At 42.4% G+C, this 18,208-nt stretch overlaps 1 protein-coding gene across 1 annotated transcript in view; it reads left to right on the forward strand.

The window, feature by feature from the left end:
* CNTNAP2 (contactin associated protein-like 2) overlaps positions 1–18,208 on the forward strand; it is a 1,403,431-nt gene that overhangs the window by 1,373,975 nt on the left and 11,248 nt on the right. The window lies entirely within an intron of this gene.

Genomic DNA, 18,208 nt, shown 5'->3' on the forward strand with positions numbered 1-18,208 from the left:
AGCTGACTTCCTGCCCTTTGGGCAGGGGGCTGGACTCGATGATCTCCCGAGGTCCCTTCCAGCCCTGATGTCTATGAAATCTATGAAAAAAAAGATGAATCTAATTTTAAAAGCAAATGCAGTTTTAAATTTTTTAAACTGGTTTTCCACCCTTGAAATGTTTTCTATCCCTGGACCACTTTTAGTAAGAAATGCCATTAACCAACACTACATTCATCTGAGGCTGAAAATGCAGGAAGCTAGAACAAGTTGCTGATTCTAGCAGGCTAGTCCTATGTTCTGCCTGACAGGTGCAAGCAGCCTTTGGAAGTACAGCGTGGCTGATTTGATAAATAGTTTATCTTCAGTATGGGAGAGTGAGGTTCCTTCCTGGCTTTCAGATAAAATATTAAACATTCTATGTATTCTTTTCCTTTTAGATTTCTGCTTGCTTCATTCTGATTTTTGTTTACATCAGAGTTGTGCTATGTTATCCCTGGAGTTACATGTATGTGAAATTAGTGTAAGTGAGCAAAGACTTGGGTTATTAGTGATTTTATACCTCATTCGTTCTTGGCCAGTGGGCAGAAAAGTAACAACAAGCTTGACACCCAGGAGGAGCAACTACTTCTAGCTACTGCTGCACTGCTAGCACAATTTGTGCAACTGCAATGGCAGCTTTTTTGTTTTTTAATCAGCCCCCGCTCTCCTGCCACCCCTAACACACACCCAGGCAACTACTTGGTCGCTCCTCCCTAGTGATGCTTCTGCCAATGGATTTGTGGATGTGTCCCTATAAAAGTGGATGGCAAGTATTCAAGTTCCCTGGAAACATATGCTGGATCATGTGTCAACACAGGAAAGGTCTACAAATAGCTAGGAAACTGCAGAGTTGCCTTTGAATCCTTCTTTAGTCAAAGAAAGGATTTTTATGAGGTAGTAATAATTTCCCAGCAGAGATGGAGGGGAGGGATGATGCATCTAACTAATGGGTACGGAGCCACATGATAGAATGAACTCCTACCTTATAATCACACATTCCCTCCATGCAGCCAGCCTCTGAAGGCTTAGGCAATCTTCTTTCCTTTATGCCATGTACAAAGCCCCTAGTTACTACCTCTTCACAAGCCCTCATCCTATTGCTGTTTTCCCGTGGAATTATCCAATTAGTTCCTGAGGGTTATATCCCACGCCCCCAGTTCAATCCAGCTTTCTTACTAAATCATCTCCTTTTTTTGTTTTTACAATGAAATGGCCCTTTGTGATGTGTGTATAGAATGCCTCATGGATTAAACTTGAGAAGAAACTATGCTAAGTACCTTTTTAAAACTGGGGATGGGGGAAGTTCTCCACAAAAGAGACTATAAGTGTGATTTTTTTTTTTTCCCATTACCAAAGCTCCTCTGTGGCAGCAGGGCTCTTTTTCAATGAATGCAGCTTGAGTGTATGGTGGCCCAGCTTCATTCTCAGGGGAATAAGATTGGAATCCAGGTTTTTTCCCTTTTTTCCCCCTCTCCATGTGTCAGCAACGGTTGGGTGAGAAGGTGTAAAATCACTTTCCTCCTCTGTAGTAAATAATCTTAGTGCTCCAAGGAGATTAACAAAGTCCTATTACAGTGGAGTGAAAGGCAACTTGGACTTTCATACTACCATGAGGCAAAATGGGTACCTGCTCCTGTGGATCCATTATTTTATTTCCACTGCAGGAAAGGGGAGATAGTGACCATTTCCATCATTCTGAATTAAGAATAACTTATCCTTTCTACAGGATCCCTGTTCATATGAAGCATATGGCTTTGTTTTGCTTCTCCCTAAAATACATGCTGGTGTTGTGGACAACATGACTTTGGATTCACACAGTCTTTAATGATGGCAACTGAAAACATTTGCTCTTAATGTCATTTATGTTAAGAGCATAGTTGCTTGCATAGTGTTTTTCATCAGAGAGAATTCCCTTTGACATGCTTTCAAAATTAGCATGCCAAAGGATTTTTTAGCCAGAAGTGTCTGAGGAAGGAAAATGGAGTTATGAAATGACTTTTGTCTTCTGGTTCCAAAATCAGATGATTTATCATGCTCTTGGTACAAATTGTAAAGAAGGGCAATGACACCGGACCCTTTGAAATTTGCAGATTTAACTTCTGCTGTGCTAAAGGGAACAGTAGTTGGAATAGAGCCAGCACGCGCTCTCTCACACTGAAATGGCTGTAAAGAACATGGCTTCTAAAGCAACTAAAAATGACACTCTATGACTGCTAAGTGAAAGAGCCTTGCCCTCAGATGCATCTATTTGTATTTATTATTTCACACATTTCACAGATTAGTTGCCTTTAATTGTTCAGATGTTGTATCGTAACAATTACCAGAGGGACTGAGCACTCACAGCTCCCACTGAAATAAAGGTATTACATATAGGCATTGCTGTTAGGCCCTAGGAGAAGTCTTTCAAATAGAGAGACAGATAAAACTAGTGAAAAATCTGTGCTAAAACAGAAGTTTCACCAAAATTAAGTAAAGATGAATAGATGATGCAAAGAGTAGCCTCTTGTCTCTAGCTGGATTACTCCAGTCCTATAGGAATTGTGCTAATCCAGTTTTAACAGCAGAGCTTACTTGGGAAGGAAGTAAAACTACACTATAATGGGACCTACTCTTGCCAGTGCAGCGGAGTGCAAGGAGGAGTTGCATGCTTGTGGGGAGGCAAAAGAGAAACTACACAAACGCCATGAGATCACCTAGCAGTTCTAATATTTTAATCCAAAAACTAACTATGAAAAAAGTGCTACCCAACACCGGGAGACTAGGCACTCAGACAGAAGTGCAGCTCCTTGCTGTAATTGAGAATGCTTTGCAGGAAGTATTCTGAGTTACACTGATCCCCTGGACCAAATGGAAGTTCACTGTTGACTCCTGGGGGGGAAGGGACTCCAGCTGCTGGTTGGGAGCCTGCAGTTGGTTTCCCTAGCAATGGCCCCTCCTCCTTCCCAGCCTGTTGCTGTTTCCAGAATGGGAGGGGGGAAAGGGAGCAGAAGGAGCTCATTCTGGGGGTTCCCAAGATGGCACTGGAGGATGGGGTGGATGAATTGCAACCAGTTGGGTTCCAGTACACCCACCCCACCCTCCAGTTGGGGTTGAAAAAACCCCAAACCAAACTCCATCCGCTTCTTTTCCCCCCTCCCATTCTGAAAACAGCAACAGGCTGGCAGGCAGCATAGACACAAATTACAGAAGACACTCTGTTTTGAAATGTCTTCATCTGACGTCTCATGCAATTAAGGTTCAGATTTTCACCCAGTTGGACATGTTTTTAATCAGTCTGCAGCTGTGCACTTGTGTTTGGTCATGCCTATAAACCACTTCCTTTGGCCAGATTAGGCAAAAAATTGTCACTTCTGCCTGTACCATTGGTGACCAGCCTTGGGTGTCTAAATCCATAATGTGGCTTCTGTAAAAAATGGCCAGATTTTTAGATACTTTGAACACCTGCAGTTTCCTCTTAAGACAGGCTGTGGCTGTTTTAGTTTTCTTTGTTTTAAAAATAACTCAGACTATGAGGATGGGGGAAATAAAATAACACCTTACTTTTGGAATCTTTGGGGAATACACTTTTGTGATGCATATTCAATTTATGGAATAAGCTCTTGTCCCATGATGCTTATCTGTATTTCATCTGTTTTATATTTAAATTTTTGGAGGCATATATTTAGAGATGTAGCTGTACCTTTTAAAGACCAAATTGAACTTTCAGGGCTTACAAATTTGTCAGTCAGGCTCCTCATAGTGGTGGGGGGAAAATAACTAATATAGACATAACAAGGCCAGGAAGTGTTGTTTCACCTCTAAACTTTAATTTTTAGATCAAATCCCAGTTGGTAGTTTCTGAAACATGTTGCTAAAGTTATCTGTTCAGTGGCCTATGTCAAATGAGTTCGGCCTCAATCCATTTCTAAGTAGTTGCATCACAGCCAGCAGTCATAATCATGCATTATGGCAACCTCTGTAGAAAGGCCAAGGAATGTACCATTAAATGCATTATCCTCATCTCTGTAAGCAAGCCGTCAGAGTCAGGCTTGAGACCCACTAATGTTGAAGCTTGCACAGTGTGACATTGGAAAATTATCACTGGCTTATTGGCCTCCTGATTGCTGCCACCAAGAAGAGTAACCCCTGGGGCTTCCAGGAGGAATATACTCTGATGGACTAAAGAGACTCAGGACCTGTCCCAGCAGTATAATCAGACAGGCAACCTACAGGTTGCAAAGGCCCTACTAGAGCCTCTAGATTCAGCCAGATGCCAAAAATGTGTTTGAAGGTCTAGACATCACACATGCTCGTTGACATACCTGGGCCCTATAATGACATCATAGAGCTACTAATCCAGTGGAATACCAGACCGCAAAACCTCATCCCAACTTCATAGTTTCTAAAATTGTTAGACAAAAACAAAAAGCTCTGTCAACAAAAAACACAAAACAAGAAGGCAATCGTCAATTACACTGGATAATAACATCAATCCCTATATAAGTCCCTACTGCCATTAGCATAGATTAAGTGAAGGGGGGTTAACTGTAATGGAGGAATGGAAGGCAGCCAGTGGAGATGGTATCCTCCAAGAATTTCTCCATGAGCTAGGTCCCAAGAGATTCCAGTGGTTGGTGAAACTGTATATCAAAACCATGGAATCCAGATGCATGGTGGGAGGTCATGGTCATTGCAATACTCAAACCGAGTAAGCCAATCAACAACCCGGGAAGCTATAAGCCAATATCACTCCTTTGCACAACCTACAAACTCGTTGAACATATCCTTAGGAGAATCAGCCCTTTTATGAAGCCAGTGATCCCCGAGGAACAAGTGGGATTCTGGCCTAAGCGCAGTTGCTGCTACTAAGTTTTGGCTTTACAATGCACATTGAGGCTGGTTTTCAGGAAAAAAATCCAAGAGCCATGAAGTCTTTGTAGACTTGTTATCATCCTATGAAATGGTCTGGATTAAACATCTGATGTTGAAGCTTGCAAAGATCATACCTGACTACCAAACACTACACCTGATATGGACAGTGCTGAGCAACAGGAAGCTATGTGTCCACCTGGATGACAGAGTCAGCTTTCCCCAGTTGCTCAGTAATGGCCTGCTACAAGGTTCAGTACTCTCACCAACACTTTTTAATATATACACAAGCGATATGCTGCCAACAAAGCTGTGTAAATTTGCATATGCAGATTACCTTGGTTTGGCAACACAAGCAGCCACCTTCAGTGACATTGAGTGCACCTTGAATGAGGATCTGAATACCATGGAGGAATATTTCTAGAAATGGAGACCCAGGCCAAATCCCCACAAAACAACAGTCACTGCATTCCATCTTGATAACATGAACGCTAAGTGCACCCTGAAGGTAAATTTCTGCAGCGACAGTGCCACATGACCCCATTCTATCTGGTCTCAGAATGGGGCTGGACTGCACATTAACCTTCTATAGCCACTTGAAGAATGTAGCTGCCAAGATGAAGATAAGGGTCAATTTGGTCCAGAAATTGGTAAGCACAAGCTGGGGAGCATCAGCATCAGTATTACAGACATCAGTGTTGGCCCTTGCATACTCTGTAGCTAAGTACTGTGCACTGGTATGGAATGGAAGCAGTTGCTCTCAACTAGTTGACATCCACCTGAGCTCTGCAGTGCCTGCAGTGTGGTGCATCACTGGAACCCTCAAATCAGCCCCAACACCTTGGCTGCCTATGCTGTTGCACATTGCTTCTCCACCTATTCATCATGAGGCAGCAACTCTGCAGGAAGTCCCACAATTTAAGAAAAACAAGCGTCTGTCTCCCCATCCACCAGGATCTCAACAGTACTCCTCACTGGTCACCTGAAGTTGCGCAATTCCTTCTGGATCCATGCACTCAACCTTCAACAATGTAACTTCAACCCTATTAAAGCTTGGAAAACTGAATGGATTTCACAAGAATTTTCCAAAGGGGAAATCCGATGTTCTGCATGGGACCTTGTGATTGATCCCATGCAGAAGATCCCTGACTGCGATCTGCCGTGACGTTCATGGGCAGCTCTAAACCGTATCTGCACAAACCACAGGAGATGCAAATACTTGATGCACAAATGGAAAATTAAAAACTGTCCAGTGGTCACCCAGAACAGACCATGGAACATATAATGACTCAATGCCTGATCCACAAATATGAAGGAGATACAACAGCTATATATTCAGTTGCTTCTCATGCAATTATCTTGGCTCAACCATCTAAATGTAAAGTTATAGTTGCTGTTCTGTATCTACATCAGCCACCAGAAAGAAGTGTGAGCTCTCTGGGCAAACGGATAAATTCCCAGTGCATCCACATCTTGAATACTGTGTGCAGTATAAAAAGTATACTAGATCTAGAAAAGGTATGGACAAGGATGAAAAGGATAGACAGGGGTACGGAAAGGCCTACCTTTGAGAACAAGAGATTGACAAGGCTGGGACTCTTCAGTTTGGAAAAGATAGTAAACTAGAGATCTATAAAATCATGAATGATGTGGGGAGGAGATTGAATATGGAACTGTTGGTTACTAGGTCTGCTAAAACAGATTAAAGGGCATTCTGAAAATTTATCAGGCAGCCAGTTTAAAATAAAAGGAAGGACGTATTTCTTTACATAGAACATAGTAGAACTCATTGTCCTGGGATGCTGTGGTGGCCAATGATATATAACCAGTTTCAGAAAAAAGGATTGGACAACTCTATGGAGAACTGGTCCATGACAATCTATCAAAAGCAAAAGAGATGTAATCGAGTCATGGTGAGGGATGGGACACACTATCCTGTTTCTTATCCCCCCTGCCCTAAAGTATCTGTTACTTCTCACTGTCAGACAGCGGTTACAGCAGTTCTTACGTTCGGTCTTGCACCTGTTATTCACAATGTACGCACATACATTCTGAGTAAATAACATTAGCATTTTCATTTCCTTCTGGATTCATTGTCAGAGTTAAAATGCTACTCCCCCACCCCCATCCCTCCCCCCCAGTACTGGCACTTTGCCATATTATTGAAATGTTTTTTGAACCATTATCTTGTTCAGCATCCTGAGTATTTTTATAATGCATAGTCTTTTCTGTGTTGCTATGGTGATGCTTTTGGTTGATGATGAAGCACTGGAATTCAACAAGTCAGCCTTGACTATAGTCCAACTTGGTGGGGGTAAAAATTAATAAAACCAAAACCAAGCAGCAGCATAGTTCCCATCCTACAGAACACTTATCACTATGTTCATGCGACTTAGGTGAGTCCAACTGAATTTTAATAATGGAAATTTAATATGAATTAAAATTAGCCTCATCACTTTTGGTGCTTTCTAGTTTTATTTTTTTGTTTTTCTAAATTAGCTACCATAGGACCTGTGCACTTTGTAATTAATTGGTATATATTTGTGTATTAAACCATAATCAGTAGGCATCCTAATATGTACTATTACAATAGATGTAAAAGCTACAAAAGGGACAACTTGTAATCTTGTATGTGATTTTTTTTTTTTTACTCTAAATACAGAATAACCAGAATATCTATCTTTAACAATCCACATAATTTTAAATTATTTCTTAATTTTGTGCACACACGTGTGAGTGAAAGATAAGATTTTAATGCACACCAGTTCTCTACCCCACAACACTTAACAGTAAGTGTGTGCACATTTAATCTGTAACCCACCTGCTGTTACTTCCCCCACCCCCCAAGATGACTAGTTAAGCAACCTTCTGGAAATTCAGGGCTTAATTTTTTTAACTTTTTATTTGTAATCTATCAGTTTTAATCACTACTGATCGTAGCTGTCCTCTCACTTGCAATGAAGCATGCATTGGAAACACTGTCAGTTTTCAAAAATATCTAGTAATGTAAATGCATACATTCATACACGGGATTCTAAACAAAGCTCAAGTGACAATATATTTAAATGTTCAATATTGTGTATAAATGCAAGATGCATTCATCCCCTGTTATAAATAACTGTATAAAACAGGGAGGAATTTAACATATGTTAAGAATTAAGTGGAGTACAGGTCTTTTTTTCTTTCAAGTCATATGAAGTGCTTCTAACTTTGCGGTTATATAATCCTACTGGAACATTTTGTACTATTTATTTTTGTAGTAGACAAGGGTTCTTGCTCTTTCACAGCTGATTGCTTACTTGGAGAAATATGTAATGCATGTCTAGTAGAATAATAACATGGAGGCCCTCATCATTGTGTTTTGGGATTTAAAAACACTGCTGCTCACTTTAGCTTTCTTTCACACAAATTGCTCATTCCCCCTTTTTTCCCCCCTCAATGGGAGAAAAAGCAAGGAAGGGATTGAATGTAGAGCCAGGCACTCCGTGCATAACAAGTGGTTAACTCATCATCTTCGTTAAATCTATCCCTAGGGAATGGTGTTCACTAATGTATTAGTGGTGGCTGTTTTGAACAATGGCATCTCCTTCCTCAGCAGCTTTATAAGTTGCTGATGAGTAAGGATAATTGGTTTCCTGAGGTTCTCTTTGGTGGCCATTAGCCCTTCCACATGTTATCAGCTAGAGCAATAGTCTTCTGAGATGAGTTATTTCAGAAATGTGCTTTAAGGATGGGTCAGCTAAAAAGGCTGCTGAAATACTGAATGGCTAATGCTTGTAATAGTTTATGCTCTCCTTATCCCCGAATCCTTGTAGTAAGTGAGGTGGGAAGAGCAGATGAAAGACACTATTTGCTGCAGGTAGTAATTCTAATCTCTAGCTATCTTGGGCTGTGGATAGGGCATTAAAAAAAAATCTGCAAATTGCAGACATCATGGGGATGAGCACACACTGTATTGGATGCCTGTTTGCAGCGGTGCTTCCAACAGCACAAAAGCTCGCTCTAGAACAAATGGTATAAAAAGTTATCCTCATCTTCAAGGGAAAGCAACAAATCTATAAACCTCCGATTCGTGGTAGGTGAATTAAAGATGACTGCTGCTTTTCTTCTATTCATGATAAACTCTTCTATGATAGTCCTATGGTTGGTCTCTCTGGATACAAAAAGCACAGATATTAAGAGTGCTTACAACATAGAAGTCAGGATCATTTTTGTCAAGCCTGATCCTGTACTACACATCTGCACTCCATTTGGAAATGAGGCCTCTTGTACTATTTTAAGCATCCACTATATACACAATCTGAGCACTGAAGTGTTTTCACTGTTTAATTAAGATAAATAATGTCTTGCTGCTGGAAAATGAATTGTCATTAAGCTATAAAATCGGTCCCATAATCACCCATTACTCACAAACCTGGAAAACCCCTTACAGTGTAGTTATTGCATCAGTGGAGTCAGCCTTATGTTGAGAACAGCCAGCCTTCAGCCAACAGACTCCCATGCATAAGGGAGTGTCTGCAAAAGTATCCAAAGTTTAAATTCCTGATCTGTCTGCGAGAGAGAAAAGAGGCAATTCTGTTAGGCAGGACACAAACCAAAGAGCATTTTAGCTCAGCACCTTGAATAAATACTTGCAAGCAAAAACATGGATAATATGATGTAAGGTTTCTATATCTTCTCCTCCCTATGGAGTAGTTTAACAGACTGAGGAAGAGAGAATTCTCTATCTGTGATTTGGCAATACAGTGTCAGCGGTTGCTTCTTAGGAGACTTAATGGTGCTACTTGAATTTCCTCTAATTTCTATCAATTGAAAGTAAAAAAAATGGACCTTTGACTCTGTCACGGGGCGGGGTCCTAGGGGTGGCCATGATCTCCCCTAGCACCCCCTACCATGCCAACTTTGCTTTAAAGCACCCTCGTTCTCACCCACTACATCTTGATCTGATATGTAGATATATAAATATATAAAAAGGGAGGCTGCCTCATGTCTTTTTGGACACGGTTCTGCTCCTGTGACTTAGCCCTGTTGCTCTAATGGGTGTTCCTGCACCCCCAGCCTTATGGGCTACGCGTGGCTCAACCGCCCCTGTACCACGCCCCAAGCCTCACATTGTTTAGTCTGTCTTGCTCTCTGCGCCCTCTCTCTGGCGCTTGGGACCTCCATGGCCCTCATCTCTCACAACTGCGCCCCACAGGCACTCTGACTTTCCACGGCCCTTGTCTGGTTGCCCCCTTTGCTCTGGGGCCTCCTCACGCTGCCCCCTTTGCTCTGGGGTTACCACAGCCTTGGGGCTCAGGTGGCCGTAGCCATGCCTGGCCCCAACTCTCCTTCTCGGGGTCTCAAACCCCTTACCTGGCCTCCAATTTTCCGTTCCCCTTCTCAGGACCAGGGTCAGTGCACCCCTGAATGCTACACCCTCTCTGGCGCCAGGGTCCCCACACTACCGTGGAGCCCCTATGAGGCCTCCTCCAACTCCTAATAGCCTCACCCAAACCACCGGATGTAAACAGTAAACCGTAAACACAAACTCAAGCCCCTTGGCTGCAACATAAATTAAGCCGCTTGGCTATAATACTAGTCCCGCCACATCAGGGGTGTTCTACTCTTCCCCCAGTCTCCAAGCTGTACCTGCAGTCTAGCCTCTCCTCTTTGCTCAGTCCGGCACAGCTCCTTCCTCTATGGCTGCCGGCAGGGAACTCCCTGCCTGGCATCAGCCTGGGTTTAAATGGGAGCCAGGCCCTGCCCCTTCCAGTCAGTTGACTCACCGGTTTCCCTGGCAACCCGCAGCTGTGCTTCTTTATTACTACTGTGGCTGCCCTGGTAACTAGCCGCTGGGCTCCCCACTCGCTGCGAGGGCTCTCTCCCTAGCTGTTTGTGCTCTAAGGAGCAGGGCACCTGCATTCTCTGTGAAACATCTCCCCTCTTTATAGGAGCAGAGCACCTCGGTGCTCTGCGACACACTCTCTTCTGGTTTCTTTATACAATTATGCACACCTCTCTCATCTTAAATATATAATTACAATATAACGCTCCTAATACTTTATCAGGTGAACCAGACAGTTGGTATTCAGCTACCTGCCAAACCCATAAATTCTTTGGTACTCCCTGAGAGACACTGGCTTGTAGAGACACTTTGTACAGCCAGTTGGGTTAATGCTGCACTCCAGGTACAAGAAAATAAGCCGAGAAAACGTCTGTGAAGATGATATATATTTCAGAAGTATTAGCAAGAACTGGGAATCCTGCAGTTGGGAGTTTGAAGAAGTGGGGAGGAAATTACTTTGATAACCAAATTCTTGGCACTGCCCTGCAGGTGAAAGCAGAAGGTGGTGTCTCTGCAGCTTTCAAGCTTTAACTTAGATTTTGATTCTGAATAGTTAAGGTCTCTTTGTGGATCCCTCTGCACCCCTAATATGAAAGCTTTGCTTTAGAAAAAAGAAGTAAGCATGTGCATGCATGCATGCACACACACGGCCTGCTCCTGCTGCCACCAGAATCATCATCAGCACTGCCCTTGACCACAATGGGATCAGGTTTGGGGCCAAACGTATGAGCTGTATAGTTATGAGCCCATTAATATACAGGTTGAGGATTCTGTTTCTGTTTTCTCTTTTCTATTTCAGTTTCTTGTTTTCAGCTCCTCAGTCTACAGATGTATCGGCTTACAAGCCATTCCTCTCCAAACTACTGTCATAGGCTTCATCTGTCACAGTGACATGTATAATAGCACTGCACTTCTCTGTGTGCTTAACCTCTAAGATGACAGCAAATGGCAGTAAGGGCCTCCAAAGTGTGCACCAGAGGGTGGTATTCACATCATTTCTATTGCTTGTATGTACCTGTATGTATGACTGTGAGAGAAAATTAGATATACAAATTGTGCTGAGAGAGAGCCCCTTTTAAACTCATAAGATATAAGCCCCTGGGGCACACAGACCTCAGAGGATGACTGTCAGGCAACTTCTTGGCAGACAAGCCTGTTTTGGAAGAGATCAGTGGGGTGTGAAAAAACAAAAAGAAACCTAGAACTCCCCACCATGTGGGTGGGAGTAGACAGTACTGCTCCAGGGGCAAGGTGCCCATTTTTCACTATAATCATTTATATTAAAACCTAGGATCCCTAGTCATGGACCATTCTAGCCCTGAACAGCACTATTCCTTGTTCTTGGCTCTTTATTTTCCTCACAGGGCCCTTACAGAGGTCTACAACTGTTTCTTTCCTAAAACTATATTTAATTCCCCCTCCATGTCTCTAGCAGAGACCAGAGAAGGGAAATAAAACCCTTCTTACAGGCCTCCTGTAGTATGAAAATAAAAGCTCTGTCATTGGATGGTATTATAAACCCACACACTTGCTTGAACTTTCTGTAGATAATTCCTCCTGGCTCCATAGCAGGTTTTTCTGGGGTCTTTTGTTGTTGTTGTTGTTGTTGTTGTAGTTGTAGTTGTTGTTGTTTTAGTATTCCCTTTGGGTCCGTTACTGATGCTTAGATATCTACAGCTAGGCTTTGATCAGCACTTAACTCTACAGTTCCTTTGAGAGTACCAGTGCGTTTCATATTCTACATTAATTATAAAAGGAAGTATTTGTTTTCCTTCCTTAACAGGTGAAATGTAAGCACTGTTCATAAAATTTTCATGAGAGTAGTAGTGTAGGCCAGCATGACTAATCTATCATCAATCCGTGTCTGGAGTCCTAGTGAGGCACCCCGTGACGTGCAGATGTTACCACCAAGAAGTAAAATGACAGATGCGATTAGGCTTTAGAGTGATGAAGATGCTGTAATGTAAGGCAGATCGATTGAGAAATTTAATACAGTAAATTATCAAGGTACTACGTCTAAGGCCAAACCAACCTCAACTTTGACCTTTAGATAAATGCAGTCCCATACCTTGTAATCCTGAGGTATCTGATCTAAAATGCATTGACCTCAAATAGGGAAGAAAGACATGTATCACAAAATCATTGATTTTTGTACTGAAAGGGGATATTGGTCTTGATTCTCCACAACTTTGCATAGCACCAAGCAAGTGTAAACTGTCATCTTTGGGAGATGACAGCACAACATGCAAACCCAGGGAAAATGAAGGCAATTGGATCTTCTAATTCCTGCACTGAAAGTGGGAGAGTTGTTTTTTGTATTCTCTGGTGCCTTTGTGTAGATTAGCATTTTTGTTTGCTTGTGTGCTTGTTTGTTTGTTTTACTGTGCCCAGAGATTTGGCTTTCATTGAAAGTCTTGCCTACCATCCCTTCACTAGCGGTGAAGGTGCACAGTCCACTACATAGTACCGTTACATAGCAAGTAGACTTTAGGGCAGAATAGAAATGGAGCAGATATACAACACACAGTCCCTGTATATAGTAAATCACTTATATCCAAGATGTAGTTACCCTATGCAAATGTGTAGTAACTGTGTTATTTGCAAAGCTGCTACACAACATTATATTGCCTGTCTATTTCCTGTTAGGCAGTTTCAATGTGAGTTAGTTATCTCAGTTCAAACTGGTTTGCCTGACACCTAGTGGCCATGTACTGTAATACCAAGCACTGGAGGCCTCTGAGCCAGCTAGCTGAGAACTAGTCATGAGTCTGCTTCACTCTGGGTGCATCGACACAAGATGCTTTACTGTGCATTAGACTAATGCACAGTAAGGTGTCACTGTCTACACATAAGCATCAATTACTGTGCATTAAATAAGTCTAATGCACAGTTTGCTAGAACCAACATATACAGGTACTAGAAAAATTGTGCGTGAACTAAGTGCATGTGAGCTCTGACCCAGAGCAATTTGCTCCCAGGCAGCAGGGGGCTACAGCTGCTGCCTGGCTAAGCACCGAGCCCCAGGGCATGGGGAGGCACTTGTCCCTATTGCAAGGCAGCTCCCTCACAGCTGTGGGGAGATTGGGGCTGGACACCTGCCCCTCATCCCCTTGGGCTTGGGGCCAGCCCCAATCTCCCTGTAGCTGCAAGGGAGCTGCCCTGGGGCAAGGACAGCTCCCTGGAGCCCAGGCCTGACTCCTGTGCCTGCTGCCAGCCCAGGGCTAGCACCCAAAGGAGTTTGGAGCTCCCCTTGACTACTGCAGTGGGGCAGAACAAGGCAGGAGAATCTATGGACTGGCCTGATCCCATCAGGAGCAAATTTGCTCCTGGCAGACACATGTATAGACACATTCCCAACCAAAGCTTAATACACCTGAATTTACTGTGCAGTAATGTTCAGGGACATTAATAGCAGGTATAGACACTCCACCTATTCTGCTCAGTTTTCACTCTGGAGCAGGTCATGTGTAGATGCTGATGTGACTGGCTGGGGGGCACAAGGGTGCTTCAGTGCAGGGGCTGCCTGCTGGTTAGCCCCATACTGAAGCACCCTTATGGCTCAGCCAGCCCCCCTGCAGCACACTGAGGCAGAGAGAGGAGCCCTGAGCTGGTAAGCTGACCCCCGCCCCAAGTGGTCCCTGCTAGCCAGGGATTCTCTAACTGGCTTAATATGCTGCATTCCCAGGTACATGTGGGCACAGTGTGCCCAGAAGCAATGAACTCCAGCATGAACTGTGCCAGAGTTTATTCAGCCATTCTAATTGCACATGTAGACATGCCTACTATGGAGTAAATTTCCCCCAAAGTAAAATCTGGGTCAGATTGTGGCATAATAATTGTACTATCCATCTGCTTCTTATGGAGTCTTTGCTTTAGGGCAGAGGCGGGCAAAGTCCAGCCCATGGGCTGGATCAAGCCCTCAGCAGACTCTATTCCCCAGCAGCCCTTGTCCATGTCGCTGCAGCCAGTTTCCATGAAGATGCCAGCAGTAGCAGTGCCATGACAGTGTGGGACCAGGGTTCCCATGGAGACTGGCCCTAGCAGCACTGGCAGGGCACACAGCAAGCTGCTCGGGGCTGGGATATTGCGACAGCATGGTCTAGAATTGGGGCAGAGCTGTGATCCACTTCCCGCATGCCCCTGGCAGGGGCATGCAGGCAGTGGATCCCACTGCTGCCCCAGCTCTGGATGATGTGGTCACCACTGCAAAATCCACTGCTAGGGCTGGCCTCCATGGAAACTCTGGCCCCACACTGTCACAGTGCTGACACGGGCAGAGGCTACTGGGAAATGAAGTCCAGCCATTTGGGATCCGCCATTATTCTGCCCATCCCTGTTTTAGGGGATGAAGCTACACATAGCTTTTACACAGCTATCAGACACAAACCACTTTTAAAAGCATTTATCTCTGCGTAGAATAATGCTATAATAAACATGAAGAATCAACAGTATAGGAAGTTAAAGGGTAGTGGCCACCAATTTGGAGGTAATCCCATGCGGCTCAGTGGGTTGTTCACTATGGCCCCTAATGGTGACAATTCACATTTTGGCACAAATAACAATCATTTATTTAACAGAAACATAGAGTTAATGAGTTTTTGTAAGCTCAAGTCATCTCCAGAGCTATCCCAGATTTCATGTGCAATATTGCTATCGAAGCCAAACTGGAACAAAAACTGAATCATTAGATCATTTTTGTTAAACAGAATTGTATCAATGCAGCTAGGTTTTGGATTTAAAAAACTGAGGTTTTTCATCTCTCCTTCTGCCTTTCCCCATCTCTTTCTCTCCCTCTCCTTGTCATCAAAATCGACCGGACAGATCTGAACCTCGAAAACCTCCCCAAATGGAAGTTTCTTTGAAACTCATTTGTGTTTGCCAGACATTTCAGCATTTTTTTTAAAATTTTATTTAATCAAAAATATTCCAGCAAGATTTAATGTATTGTCTTGGCTCAGAGAAGAATAGATTTTTCAGAGTTGGAGCTTAATCAAATGAGTCAACTTTTGTCTGACCTATGACAGTATGAGTTGTATACATCAAGCCAATTGTATTATCAAGAGAGGGAAAAAACATCTTTCAAAAACCCATTGTTTTCTCTAAGTCTGTTTCATACATTCCTCTCCTGAGATCTACTGCACAGGATTATTTTTATCAGATTGAGTCATGTCTGTGTGTGTATATATACACATCATACATCCATACATTATGTATTTGTTTGTTTGTTTTTAATTACCACTATATTATAATTCCTATGAAAGGTGAAATGATTGTTCCAAATATGGTTTTTGTCATATTAGGCACAAATGTTTAAACTTCTAGATAGAATCACACTTGGAGCTTCAGGCGCTGCCAGCTGAGCCTTGTACAGCCTGACAGTGCTGGAAAAATGTAGTGCTGATCTAGAATGATTTTTCTTCCCTTTTTAAAAGATTGATGTTGTAATCATTTCAAAGTATTTTGTTGGATCACTTAAAATAATACTAAAAAGGAGTTTAAGTTCACATTCAGCAAAGCATTAATTTATGTTCAGGCTGTCTTAAGATAGGAACTGCGACTGGATGGAATGAAACAGATGTCTAGTGTAAAATCTGTGCTTAAGTTCAGAGGCAGGTCCAAGGGGAGTGTGCTGGTGTACTTCTGGTATATCCTTTTGATTTATGCTCCACTCAAAATTTAAAACCAACTGGCTAGCAGTGGTAGCAGGATTTCTACTCGGGCAGTGCTGAAGGAGTCAACTGACTTCATGGCTCATTATTGTCTACCTGAGCCCTTCTAAACTCTTCATTCCACAGTTGTTAATGACCCTCTCTTCTTTTCAATGGTCTTGAGTTCCAGCAATCAAGCTATCCTTTGTTCTGCAGTTCTGCTGTCTGATAGCTGATCCTGGAAATGAAACTTCTATTTCACAGCCCTGCAGATTGTTTTTTAACTCTTTTCAATTAAGTTATTTGTTTTTGCTTCAGGTTTCATCCTGTGGCTCTGTTAAGGATCATTCCTGTAATAATGTTTTGTTAATGTTCTGTTATAAAAGAGATGGTAGATATACTCTTTATAGACTAAGTAAATCAGATATAGAGAGAGAGCACAAACTTTCATGAGCACACTTTAACTTCATCAGCATTTAAGCCCATGCTTAATTTGAGGAATTTGAGTATTCCCTATCAGTATCAATAGATGCAAATAATAGAAGGGGACAAAAAAATTACCCAAGTTTAACCGTGGATATCTTTTTTTTTCACTCCTTCCCTCCTTCCCATTTGTATATACCGTAGGCCCTGACCAGCTTTATCTTGCTTTCTGTTTTGATTTCTAGATTCCAAAACCCAGCATCAGTGCAGCTTAGTCCTAATAAATATGTTTATTTCTGCTTAGTCATTTGTGTTTTCAAAAGCCCACACTAGTCAGAAAGGAGAAGAAAGGGAAATGGCAGTGTGTCTGCAGATGTGCAGTGCTATTATTGTGAGCCAAGCAATTAGGCAAGGAGTTGTAATTACGGTGTCTGTTGAGGAAGGCTATGAAATTGGCAGCCATAGCAGAACAATGTTGTTCAAAAGGAAGAGCTGTTATAATTGCACAAGGTGCAGCAAGAATACTCAATATTCTTTTCCTCTCTGCAGTTCTGTGAAGCACGTTCCTAATGGAATGACTTAGTCTCAGAATCTTTTGCAGGATCCTAAAGTGTCTGATTTGGGTATCTGCAGCAGACATGGGATTGGTCAACCCAGGCTACATTTCTTGTTGAATGGGTAGGCTGACAAGCCAGGATCAAGTTAATATTCCAGTGGGAAGAAGAAATGAAAGGAAGAGATGAATGCTAGCAAATCCCAGTTCTGGATTTGTTTCAGTTTGACATTGTCATTCTTGTGTTCTATCCACGCTGAAACTCTGCATGTTTGTGGGAGTTGGAGCCTGCAGATTAGACAGAAAAAAAATGGGTGCTGAGGAGTTCTTAACGTAATATTGGGCTGCCAGATAGAGTAGGCATGGAACAGGACATCTTTATTTACGGCTGCGATCAACAGAAGTTTCTTACTCAGTCCTCATGCTCATCAAGCTTCTCAAAATCCGGCTTGGATGCAAAACCAGTTCAATGGAGCTTGAGTAGAAAATATCCAAAGCTTGCCTATCTTGACGCTTAAGCTGTACATGTGTTCACTGTGATGGTGGAGAATTCCCATCTGAAGTTACTTCTCAAAAGCATAATTTTATTAAGAAATAAACTTTTTGCTGTTTCTGCCATAAAAATGACTTTATCTCTTGAAACAAACAGCTTTCCCCTGAATTAAGTCATATGCAGACTCATTCTCTTTCTATTTTTCTTTAATTGAACATGGGTCATTTTGCACAGCTGTGAAGCTGAATCATTATATTAGCAGAGGCATTGTTTAGGTTTTGTAATTAAAAGATCTTTTCATGATGGAACATTTTCTTCTATTCTGATAATATTCTTTGGGTTAGGGATGAGAGGATTTTCTCCTACTGGTTGAGAATCAGGCCTGATTAAATGAT

The sequence above is a fragment of the Crocodylus porosus genome, unplaced genomic scaffold (assembly GCF_001723895.1).
Source record: "Crocodylus porosus isolate Cpor-Errol unplaced genomic scaffold, CroPor_comp1, whole genome shotgun sequence".
In the NCBI taxonomy this organism is placed as follows: domain Eukaryota; kingdom Metazoa; phylum Chordata; order Crocodylia; family Crocodylidae; genus Crocodylus; species Crocodylus porosus.